Source organism: Sapajus apella, unplaced genomic scaffold, assembly GCF_009761245.1.
Source record: "Sapajus apella isolate SASKATOON/1434 unplaced genomic scaffold, GSC_monkey_1.0 scaffold17, whole genome shotgun sequence".
Lineage (NCBI taxonomy): Eukaryota > Metazoa > Chordata > Mammalia > Primates > Cebidae > Sapajus > Sapajus apella.
This window is the reverse complement of record NW_022436957.1, coordinates 22,755,612-22,768,643: the sequence shown is the minus strand read 5'-3', so window position 1 is coordinate 22,768,643 and position 13,032 is coordinate 22,755,612. Positions and strand designations below refer to the sequence as shown.

General features: G+C 34.5%; 1 non-coding gene across 1 annotated transcript; it reads right to left on the bottom strand.

Moving 5' to 3' along the window:
• Positions 1 to 8,252: 8,252 nt before the first annotated feature.
• LOC116556847 lies at positions 8,253 to 8,314 on the bottom strand. Its single transcript, XR_004271192.1, has one exon. It is a non-coding gene; the product is annotated as a U7 small nuclear RNA (small nuclear RNA).
• Positions 8,315 to 13,032: the final 4,718 nt, after the last annotated feature.

The following is a 13,032-nucleotide window of genomic DNA, read 5'->3' as shown; positions in this document are numbered from 1 at the left end:
ATTAAAAAGTATAAAGTTCTGATAACCTCTCTCCTCCTCATACATGCACACATGTATGTGCACACTCAGAACATGCTGAATAAAGACTGCCTCTGCTCTTACAGTACTAGCAATTATGGCTGCAAAATAGAGTTGTCATCATGGTTCTAAAGTATACAATTTTTATTCAGTTATGAAACTGCATTTTATTTTTACATGCACCTGCTTCTGGTCTGTATTATATTATTCATTTGGACTTTACTCTTTCTAAAATTGATCTTTGTGCTTTACTGAAGATTTTCAGCTCTCAAAAAAAGAAATAGTGGGTCAAACACTTTCTTTTGCTGGAAGACAAAATGAGGCACCTGTGATCCTGAGAAATTTACTTTGGTTATGCATATGGTTTCTCCCATTTAATATTGAAATCTCTTTCATTCACAAACCTACTAGAGAAAAGGAAGGAAGCTTTTCTCCTCCGCAATCTCAGGAGTTTCACATTTATCTTTAGAGCCATGTAGAGCTTCTTTCCAAGAACCTCAGATTTAGAATGATTAAATATTTCAGATCATCTAATCACTTAAGCCCTATAGATACACTTTAAATATGCTTCATTAAAAAAAATCCAGATATAAAATTTGCAACTTGTATAAGTGAATTTAGAACACTTGTCTGCAGAGTCTGGAAAGGGTTTTGTTGGAAATAGCCAGAGCATTAGAGTATGTTTTCTATTGTTTGCTGTTCTTTTTTTTTTTTTTTAATTTATTTATTATACTTTAAGTTCTGAGGTACATGTGCAGAAAGTGCAGGTTTGTTACATAGGTATACAAATGCCTGTTTGCTGTTCTTAACACAGTATTATAAAATAAGACATTAGCCTATTCAAGCATCAGTTTTCAAGCAGAAATAGAATGAAATATACACAGTACAGAGATGAAAAACCTTTGTTTGTTTTTTTACATATGAGGCAAATTAGAATTCTACTCAATTTCTGGGAAACATAATTGACAAATATACCAAACATTACACTACAGTATAAACTTGTAGACAAGGTTTTTCTATTGCCCAGTCTGGAGTGCAGTGGTGCAATCATAGATCACTGTAACCTTGAACTTCTGGGCTCAAGCAATGTTCTTGCCTCAGCCTCCTGAGTAGCTGGGATTGCACATGCATGCCACCATGCCCGGCTAATTTTCAATGAGATGGGAGATCAGTTTCAAGTCCATCTCCCTTACTGACTAAAGTTAGCAGTTTATATAGCAGGGGATAAATATAATAATGTGTTGGAAAACAGGAACTTGGAAGGGGTAAGAAAATAAAATGAGGGCCACTGAAGTGGCCTCCACAACTGCATCACTCAAGGAGGGTAAACTTTCCAAAGCCCATTTAAATTATGGCCATGAAAGCTAAAAGTAAATATTTCCTTATATAAATCAGACTCAGAATCTAATCAGATTTTCCCATGTCAGGGATTTTTTTATAATACTGATCTCATATGTTGTCATCTTGGTATGCACCATGTTATGGAAACACCAGTGGTGCAGTTTGGGTCCTGCTACTTGCCACACAGAAAACCAATGACAGAGATGATGAGCATTGTCAAGGAAAAAGGCTTTAATCAGGTGCTGCAGTCAATGAGATGGGAGATCAGTTTCAAATCCATGTCCCTTATTGACAAAAGTTAGCAGTTTATATAGCAGGGAAAAAATGTAATAATATGTTGGAAAACAGGAACTCAGAAGGGGTAAGAAAACAAAATGAGGGTTCCCGCATCTCATTGTTTGTATGTGGTAATCTGGTGAGTTTCAGTTCCTTGATTCTTTTTGAAAGACTTGGGAGTCCTTTCCTGAGGAAGGAACTCAGATAAAACAAATGTAACTTTCAAGCTTTAAGACCAGAAAGATCAATTTCTTTCTTTATCCAAAAGATAAATAAAGAAATGTTTATGGACCCATTGGGTTGGTTTCAACCAGTGACTTTGTGTATTTCCCACGATTCCATTTTCCCAATGTAAACTTTTTTGTCCTTTCCTCTCACTACCTGCTATTGTATATTGAGTTTGAAGATAGTGAAATATATCTGGCATGTTCATTATCTATTTGTCCAGACCACAGGGAATCACATTCACATCTGAAAAATGTTGTGATGTATCCTTCATACCTTGATTTTCATAGGCATGACATGTCTAGTTTGGAATTTTTCTTTCTTGGGATTGGGAGTTATAATAAGAGCATTTCAAAGGGATAACAAAAGGAGGCAAATATGGCAAAACCTTCTAAATATTCATAAAACTAAGTCATCTTCTTTATTCCAGGGTACAAAAGTAAATCATATTTTAGAGCAGACCTTGAAGTTAGCAAAAAAAGCCAAAACCCAACAGTATGCTGCATCCAGACCCATCTCACATGCAAGGATACACAAAGACTCAAAACAAAGGGATGGAGAACGATTTACCAACCAAATGGAGAGCAAAAATAAATAAATAAATAAAAAGCAGGAGTTGCTTTAAAGCAACAAAGATCAAAAGAAGCAAAGAAGGATATTACATAATGATAAAAGGATCAATGCAACAAGAAGAGCTAAAGATCCTAAATATATACACACCCAATACAGGAATACCCAGATATGTAAGACTTATAAAGAGACTTAGACTCCCACACAATAATAGTGGGAGACTTCAACATCAATATTAGACAGATCAATGAGACAGAAAATTAACAAGGGTATCCAGGATTTGAACTCAGATCCGGAACAAGTAAACTTAATTAACATTTAGAGAACTCTCCACTTTAAATACACAAAATATACACTCTTATCAGTACCACATCACATCTATTTACAGGTTTAAATGAAATATTGCTTGGCTGCTTGTTTGTTATTTTCTTCCATCATTTTTTTTTCATGTCTCTATTATTAAGCACAATTATAGGCATACCCATTTTTAGACTGCATTCTAGCCCGGACAATAAAGCAACACCCCCATTCTCTCTCCCTCTTCCTCTTTCTCTTTCTTCCTCTCCTTCATTCTTTTTTTTTTTTTATTCTTTCTTTCTTTGTTTTTTTTTTTTTTGGAAAAAAAAAAAGAAGTTAGCTGTAAGACTGAGTTCCAGCCAACGAATGTGGGCCATTTCTGGATGATAGCTTTTTTTTTTTTTTTTTTTTTTTTTGAGACAGAGTTTCCCTCTTGTTACCCAGGCTGGAGTGTAGTGGCGTGATCTCGGCTCACCACAACCTCTGCCTTCTGCGTTTAAGCAATTCTCCTCCCTCAGCCTCCTGAGTAGCTGGGACTACAGGCGTGTGCCACCATGCCCAGCTAATTTTTGTATTTTTAGTAGAGACGGGGTTTCACCATGTTGACCAGGATGGTCTCGATATCTTGATCTTGTGATTCACACGCCTTGGCCTCCCAAAGTGCTGGGATTACAGGCCTGAGCCACCGCGCCTAGCCAGATGATAGCTTTTAAATTGGCTGTGGCTTCTCCATCTTATCCATTCTCTTCTACTGGGTTAATGTATGCAGATACAGGAGCCACAAGATGGGAAGAAGCCTGGCCCCTGAATCACTGCATGAAGTAGAGCCATCCACCAATCAGGAATATTACCTTTAGACCTTTAGGTGAATAGAAAAAGAAATAGTTGTTATCTTATACTTGTTACATATTTTTGCATATCTTTTCTTTGTGGAACATTTTCCCTTAAAAAAGGTATGTGCCATTCATCCTCGCAACATACAGTTAGAGATCTCTTGAGCTATAAGAGTTAACTACTTAATCTGCTGTTTTCTTTTAATCTGTGTTCTATAATATACACTGTAGTCTCATTATCTTCCTAAAATATTTTTCTAGGTGGATAATTACAAGTGTTCATTCACTCTCCTTTACCGATAGAATAAAATTTCTGATTCATTATCTGGGCATTCAGAATCCCTCACAATCTGTCCTTTACTGAGTTTTATTACTTTATCAATCTCTATCCACCTACCTTGATAAAATTGTTCTTTTCACTTCCTTTAAATATGTAGTTCCTCATTCCCATCTCCACCCATTTGCCTATATTCTTTCATTGAATGTGTGTTATTTTTTCTTCTCTATTTTTTAAATTGTAAGTTCCATTTAAAAGCCTTGTTTAAATCCTCCCTCATTTGCAAAGTTTTTCTCTAACAATCTCAACCTCACATGAAAAGTGCTGCCCTGAATTTAAAAATCATTAAATTCTATGCCATTTATTAAATGAAAGCAAGAACAAAGGGATGCAAGGAAACTTTGGGAGGTATTGGTTATGTCTTTCATCTTTATATTTTGAGACAGCCTTGCTCTGTCTCCCAGGCTCAAGTGCAGTGGCGTGATCTTTGCTCACTGCAACCTCTGCCTCCTGGGTTCAAGCAATCCTCCCACTTCAGCCTCGCAAGTAGCTGGCATTATAGGCATGTGCCATGACGCCTGGCTAATTTTTGTATTTTTAGTAAAGACAAGGTTTCACCATGTTGGCCAGGCTGGTCTCAAACTCCTGACCTCAGGTGATCTACCCACCTCGGCTTCCCAAAGTGCTATGATTACAGGAATGAGCGACCATGTCCAGCCTTTTTTCATCTTGATTGTGTTGATGATAACATGGGTGTTTGCATATGTCTAAATTCTTTAAATTGTACACATTAAGTATGTGTACTTCTTTGTGTATCAATTATACCTAAAGAAACCTGTTAAATAATCTACCAAATGTCTCTATAGTATTTTATCCTTTGTTTCTACTTGGAAAATAATGTCTAGTAAAGGAGATTTCTCTTTTATTTACTTAGTGTTACATATTTTGAATAAAACTTGATACTCAGTACGTAATTTTATGTCATCTTAAATACAATTCTGGTGTCCTAATTCACAATGTATGAAAAAATGAATATTTTATCTCCTTTTGTTTTAACCTTTATTTGAGAAATATGTGTATGTATATATATATATATATATATATATATATAATATGCATATATGTATACTGAAGAAAATTTAACTTCTATTTAAAAACTTTTATTATAATGGAATGAGATGGGTCCCAGATTATTCCATTAAATTGAAGATTCCATTAAATTGAACTTTATAACTTTGAAGTCTGAAGTCTTTAGTTTAGTTAATAAAATACAACATTTCTTTCAAAAATCAGAGACCATATTTCTTTCCTTCAATCATTTTATTCAGCAAGAAAATATCCATTGTATGCATATAAGTTGTTCTTGTACAAAAAAACCACACCTATCCTTCATGTTCTACATAAAATTTTAGTGAAAATTGTGATGGAATGAAAAAGCAAACTTAAGATATGTTAGTGAGGTAGAATTAATAACATGAGAGGTCTGATTAGCTGTAGTAGGAAAGGGAAAAGAAAGAATAAAGGATGACCCAAAGTTTTTGAGTGACTGCCTGGATTGGTGAAGGTACCATTCACCAAAATATGAAATAAAAGGAGAAGAGTAGATTTTTCATCAGTTTCAGGTGTTCTTTTATTCTTTAAGTACTTAGCAAACATCTACTTATGCTGAAAAGCTTTATCACAACTGGAAACTGAGGAACAAATATATTCCCTGTGGAGTTTCCATTCTAGTAGGAAAGACGGGAAGTAAGCAAATAAATGGTAGCCATGAATCCTGTGCTTATGAGGTGGAGAGTTAATTTACCAAATAAATATGTCCTGGTAAGATTAAGCTTCAGGTCTTCCTGAGTTTCATTCTTGCAATAATTTTTAAAATGTTCTTTTGTTTGGAGGGGAAGAAATAGGGTGCAGTGGGGTGTTTAATTTGGTTAGGAATGGTCTCTAACAGTTGATAAAGATGGAAGAGCACCTTACATAAGTGAGGAGCTAGTCAAGTGAGGACTTGGAAGAGCATTTGAGGATTAAGAAAAAAACAAATAGACTTGCTGGAGGGTTAACAGTTTTATTGTGTTGAAGAAAAGAATAAAACTGGAACTGGTACTGATCAAGGGATGATTACTAAAAAATTACATTTTAGATTGGTGAAAGTCCAAATTATGTAGGCCTTGGTGGGCTGTGCTTAAGAATTGAAATTTTAATAAAAATTTGATGAGAAACTTTTGGATGATTTTTATTGGAGAAATAATGTATTAAAATTTACATATTTTATAAAAGAATTGCCTTTTTTTCATTTAGATTCAATCATGTTGTCACATATTGTAGTATTTCCTTCTTTTTAAGGACAAATAGTACTCCATTGCATGTATACACATTTTATTAATCCGTTTATCTATTAATGGACGTTTAAGTTGTTTCCACATTTTGACGATTGTGAATAATGCTGCAATGAATGCAGGAGTGTTAATATCTCTTTGAGATCCTGATTTTAATTCTTTTGGATGAAGAAGTGGAGTTGCTGGATCATGTTAGCTCTAATTTTAATTTTTTGCTGAGTCTTTATACATATAATGGCTGTACCATTTTGCATTCCCACCAACAGTGTACAAAAGCTCCAGTCTCCACAACTTCATCAACACTTGCTGTCATTTGTGTGTGTGTGTGTGTGTTTTTTTTTTTTTTAATAATAGACATCCTAACAGGGGTGAAGAGAATCTCATAGGGACTTTGATTTGGATTTCCCAATAATTAGTAACATTGAGCATCTTTTCATCTACCTGTTGACCATGTGTATGTCTTCTTTGGAGAAATGACATTATTGTAAGTAAAATAAGCCATTCACAGAAAAACAAATACTGCATTATTTTACTTTTATGAGATATGTAAAAGAGTCAAACTCATGGAAGCAAGAAGTAGAATTTTGGGGCCAGGGCTGAAAGGAGAGGAAAATGGGGAGTTGCTATTCAATAGGTATAAAGTTTCAGTTACATTACATAAATAACTTCTAGAGTTTTGCTGTATAGCATTGTGCCTGCAGTTATCAATACTGTATTGTACACTTAATCTGTTAAAAAGATAAATCTCATGTTAAGTGTTCTTACTAAAATAAATAAAGAATATATAAAGAATTTTGGTTTCTTTACAGACACAATATGTAGAGGCCATATGGTTGTCCCAAAAATCATGGATGTGATACACAAAAGGATACTTTTAAACAGTCAGCCAGATGCAGTGGTGCACACCTGTAGTTTCAGCTATTTTGGCTAAGTCAGAAGGACTGCTTGAGCTCAGTAGTTTGATGTTGTAGTCTGCTATGATTACACCTGTGAATAGCCACTGCACTCCATCCTGGGCAATGTAGCAATATCCCATCTCTAAAAAACAAAACAAAACAAAAATATAATAAAAATATGTGTTATTAAAATAACATATTAAAGTAATGTGTTTTTAGATATATTGTATTAAAAAATAATGTGTTTTAAACACATTAAACACATTTAATGTGTTTTTGTTGTGTTAAAATAATGTGTTTTTAGGTATTAAAATAATGTATTTTTTAGGTCACATAAAGCAGGGGGAAAATGCAGCATGCAGCCAGCAAAAGGTACACAGTTGTCTCTACCTGAGACAAAGGCGACATTTAATTGCAAGCAATACTGCTCTCTTGGAGTGAGATTTTTGCCAAGCATGAAAAGTTTGTGTTCAAAACTGCCAATGAGATATTTACTCTTCTGCTCTAACCCCCTCTAGCCTGACTCTTTTTGTGCTCATTTGCTAACATGTATAAATAATTAATATAAATTTTTTGCATCAAAAACTACATTTATATTTGTATTAATCTTTGTTATGGGCTGAATTATGTCTTTCCAAAATTCACATGTTGAAGCCTAACCTCTGATGTGATACTATTTGGAGATGGGGACTTTGGCAGATAAATAAATTTGGTTGAGGTTATGAGTATGGGGCTCTTATTATGGGAATGGCACCCTTCTAAGATGAGACACTAGTGTGGAAGAATTCCTCCTTCTCTGTATCCTTGCCAACATCTGTAGTTTTCTGTTTTTTTTAATAGTAGCCATTCTGACTGGTGTAACATGATATTTCATTGTGGTTTCAATTTGCCTTTCTCTGATGATTAGTGATGTTGAGAATTTTTTTGTATGCTTATTGGACATATGTCTTCTTTTGAAAAATGTATATTCATGTCATTCACCCACTTCTTAATGAGAATATTTGTTTTTTGTTGTTGTTACTGAGTTGCTTGAGTTCCTTGTAAATTCTTGATATTCAGTCCCCTGTCAGATGCATAGGTTGCAAATATTTTTCCCTATTTTTCAAGTTTTCTGATCACCCTGCTGACTATTTCCTTTGCTGTACAGAAGTTTTTTTTATTTTTAATTTTTATTTTTTTTATAATAAATGACTTTCCAGCAAAAACCAGAAAGCCTGCTAGACAAATTCTAAAAGAGCTGTAACACTTGTACAGAAGCTTTTTAGTTTAATTGTCTCATTGTCTATTTTAGTTTTTGTTGCTTGTGCTTTTGAGGAGTAGTAAAACCTCTATGGAAAACAGCATGGAGATTTCTCAAAGAACGAAAAACAGAACTGCCATTTGATCCAGCAATCCTACTACTGGGTATCTAGCCAAAGGAAAATAAATCATCATATAAAAAAGATACCTACATTTATATGTTTATTGCAGCACTATTCACAACAGCAAATATGTAGAATCAAAGTGTCCATCAGTAAATGATTGGATAAAGAAAATATGGCATATATACGCAATGGAATACTATTCAGCCATACAAAAGAATGAAATAATATCCTTTGCAGCAACATAGATGAAATTGGAGGTTATTATCTTAAGTGAAATAACTCAGAAACAAACATTAGTGCATGTTCTGATTATAAATGGGAGCTAAATAATGTGAACACATTTGCATAGAGTGTGGAATGGTAGACAATGGAGGCTCAGAAGGTGGAGGGGAAGGGAGTGAGGTGGATGATGAGGAATTACTTAAGGGAGCTAATATATGTTATTTGGTTGATGGATACACTAAAAATACAGACCTCATCCTATGCCAAATTTCCATCAAACATATTGCATATGCACTCCTTCAATTTATGCAAATGGAAACAGAAGAGACACTAGAGAGCTCTCTGACATATGAGTACAAGCAAGAAGGCAGCCACCTAAAAGGAAAGAAGAGAGGCTTCACAAGAAACTATCCGTGTTGCTACCTTGATCTTGAATTTCTACCTTCTAGAATTGTGAGAAAACACATTTATGTTGTTTGAGCCAACCAGTCTGTTTTTCATGGCAGATTTTGAAATAGAATGGGAAGGAGTAATAGATTGAATTGAATTTTGCATACCACAAAAAGCAAAGACAATTTCTAGCTCTTTGGCCTACAAAATTGAAGAAACCTTGGTGCAATTTAATGAAATGGTAGATACTAAATGAAGGGATAGCAAAATAAAGAGCTCTACTTACCACATTAACTTGGAGTCCCTTCTAAACTAGGATGAATTGACCTTAGGTTAAGTGGGATGATGAGGATAAAAGTCTAATTAAAGTAAACTGATAATCTTATTCTTGTTAATTTTGAGCTGTCAATAGAGTAGATATGTCAAATAGACATTCTCTGTTGATATGTAATTCTTTCTTCAGGAGCTTAGAAGAATGATCTTGAACTAGAGATATAGATCGAAAAACCATCAGGTTTTAAGTGGTATCAAAACCAGAAGGAATAAAATGGATGCAGAATGGTGCTGAATTACAAGGAGATGAGGACTTAAAGCACTTTGTCACATTTCTCTTTTAAATTCTAATTAATTACCTTCCAAGCAACCAGTGAAATGGTCTATAAGGTAGTGAAGGGAAGATTACGTAAGGTCAATTTTCCTGCTAAAATTTCTGTATGAGAGAATAAAAATAGGAAATCCAGCTAGACTAGAATTGGGTTGGAGAAGTTCACGTGCATGGGTAGGGCCTTTGACTCCACAATTTTATGAGACGTGATGACCCCTTCAAGAAGGAATGGGACCTGTCCACCTTCTCTTTCATAAGTATGTGTGTTGGTGTGTGTGTAAGTGAGTGAGTGTGTGTGTGTGTCTGTGTGTGTGTGTGCGCCTGTGTGTAGCTAGGTACGTTTAGTAGCATATAATGAATTTCTTTTTGTTGTTGTTGTTGAGACAGAGTCTTGCTCTGTTGCCAGGCGCCAGGCTGGAGTGCAGTGGCATGATCTTGGCTCACTGCAACCTCCACCTCCCAGGTTCAAGCAATTTTCCTGCCTCAGCCTCCCAAGTAGCTGGGACTACAGGAGCGCAACACCATGCCCAGCTAATTTTTGTATTTTTTAGTAGAGACGGGGTTTCAGCATGTTGGCGAGGATGGTCTCGATCTCTTGACCTCGTGATCCGCCCGCCTTGGCCTCCCAAAGTGCTGGGAATACAGGCATGAGCCACCGCGCCCAGCCAGTGAATTTCTAACTAGAGAGAAGCTGCCGGAGAATTCAAAAGGTGGTCAATTGTCTCAAGTTCCGAGGTTTGGAGAACACTATATCCAGAAGTTAATTCCTAATGCCTGAAATGAAGAGTGATCTAATTAATCTGACAAGTGAAGGTTGCTGTGCACCCACCTGTGATGTGTTGGCTCCAGTGTCTGTAGTAGGTCTACCAGCATGACCTTCACCAAAAGGAATAAAGAAAACCATGAGTAGGCAAAGAAAAATAACTTTGCATTTCTGCGGACTCACTAATTAGAGATAGGATGTTCAAGCAGAAAGCCTAGCATTGAGGTGACGTAGTGTTTGAAAGATGGGACAAAATTTTAAAATAATAAAAACACTTGAGATTTATTTGAGCATTTTTGGATTATTTGAGTATGCTTTGTCAAGTTTCTGCCAAAAAATGTTGCCCATTTTGTAAAAATTGAATTGTCTCCCTTTATTAAGGTCGAAAATATGTATATATATACACACACACACACATATACACACATAATCTGTGATATTCCACCTTCAGAAACTTTTTCAAAAGGAAGAAAAATTTAAAAAATTAAGTCAAAATACTAAACTCAAAGTAAATAAAAACAGAGATAACAGATAAAATTTGAAATGAAGGATGTAGACAAAACAATAGAGAATTTAATAAAGACAAAAGATGCTTTTATTAAAAGAAAAATAAAATCAATAAATATCTAAGTTGATCATGAAATAAAAGAGAGGCACAAGTAATCAATATTAGGATTTTTTTCTAAAAAGATGTAACTCCAAATCCTATAGACATTAAAAGGAAAAAAACAGAATATAATGGGGAAAACTTTATATCAATAAAAGAAGGCATAATTAAATGAAATCATTAATTCCTTATATGCAAAAACAACATTTGACAAAATTCAATCCTCATTCATTATAAAATATCTCAGCCAAACTAAGAATAATAGAGAATTTACTTAATATGATAAGGGGTGCTTTCAAAAAAACCTACAGCTAATGATAAACTTGCTAATGAAGACTAAGTGCAAAAGTCAAAGATACTCTTTCTCATGAGTTCTATTAACTATTAATTTCGTTTTCTTTCTTTTTTTTTTCTTTGGAGACAGAGTCTCACTCTGTCACCCAGGCTGGAGAACAGTGGTGCAATCTCAGCTCACTGCAACCTCCATCTCCTGGGTTCAAGAGATCCTCCTGCCTCAGCCTCCCAAAGGATTACAAGTGTGGACTACCATGCCTGTCTAATTTGTGTATTTTTAGTGGAGATGGTATTTCACCATGTTGGCCAGGCTGGTCTCAAACCCTTGACCTCAAGTGATTTGCCCACCTTGGCTTCCAAAAGTGCTGGGATTACAGGCATGAGCCACTATGCCCAGCCCAATTCCAATTTTAAGAATATCAAAGTCATGAAATATTTAGGGATAAATTAATCAAAATATATGAAAGACCTGTACAATTATAACTAGAAAATATTAATGAGAGAGATGAAAAACTAAAACTTTGAACTGACATACTTCATTTATGGATTGGATGACTCAATATTGTTCAGATCAATTCTCCTGAAACTGATGTATACATTCAATGTTATCCCAGTCAAAATCCAAGCAGGCTTGTTTTTCCTCAAGTATTGATAAACTGATTCTAAACATTTATATGGAAAATTAAAGGATCTAGACTTACCAAAATAATTTTTAAAAAGAGTACAAAGTTTGAGAACTTACACTACATGTATTCTAAACTTTTAATAAAACATAAATAATAACACAGGATGATATTGCTGTAAGGGAGAGACATATCAAATACTAAGACAGAAGAGAATGTCCAGAAATACATTCACACATATATATGTTCAATTAGATTTTTTTAAGTACCAAGATAATTCAACAGGAAAAAATAATCTTTTCAACTAATGGCACTCATACTCTGGAATATACATATGAAAAAACGTGAACCTTGACCAGACCCTCATCCAGTAAATTTAACATAAAATAGATCATAGACTTATAGGTCAAAGCTAAAACTACAAACATCTAGAAGAAAACATACAAGAATATCTTTGTAATATATAGGTAAACAAGTATTTCTATGTATAAAGTACCAATTTAAGAAGAAAATATCAATGTCATCAAAGTTAAAACATCTGCCCTTTTAAAGATATAATTAACACCACGCATTCATTAGAATAGCTAAAATTGAAATGGCAGTCAATTCTGAATGTTGACAAGCATGTGAAGAAAGTGAAACTTCCATGTGTTGCTTAGAAGTGTAAATTTGTCCAACTGTTCAGCACTTTCTGATATAATTAAATGTATACTTAGCATGAAGCCCACTAATTCAATTTCAAGGTGGAGTGGAGAGAAAAGAAAATATGTCCTCATAAAGACTTGCACGTGGATGTTCATAGTAACTTTATTCATAATAACCCAAATTGGAAACCACTCTAATTTCCATCAAAAAACGATTGGAAAAAAAAAAATGGCTGACATTGGTGGTATACCAATGGTGGTATACAAATATGTAGTATACCATTACTTTGTAATAAAAATAAAAATACTAATGTTACACATGACATGAATAAATATAGAGAATAAAAAAAAAAGGCAGACACAAAAGAGTCCCTATAGTATGGGTCCACATATATGAAATTATGGAAGAGGCCAAAGTGATCTTTTGTGACCAAGAGCAGATTCGTGGTTGCCTG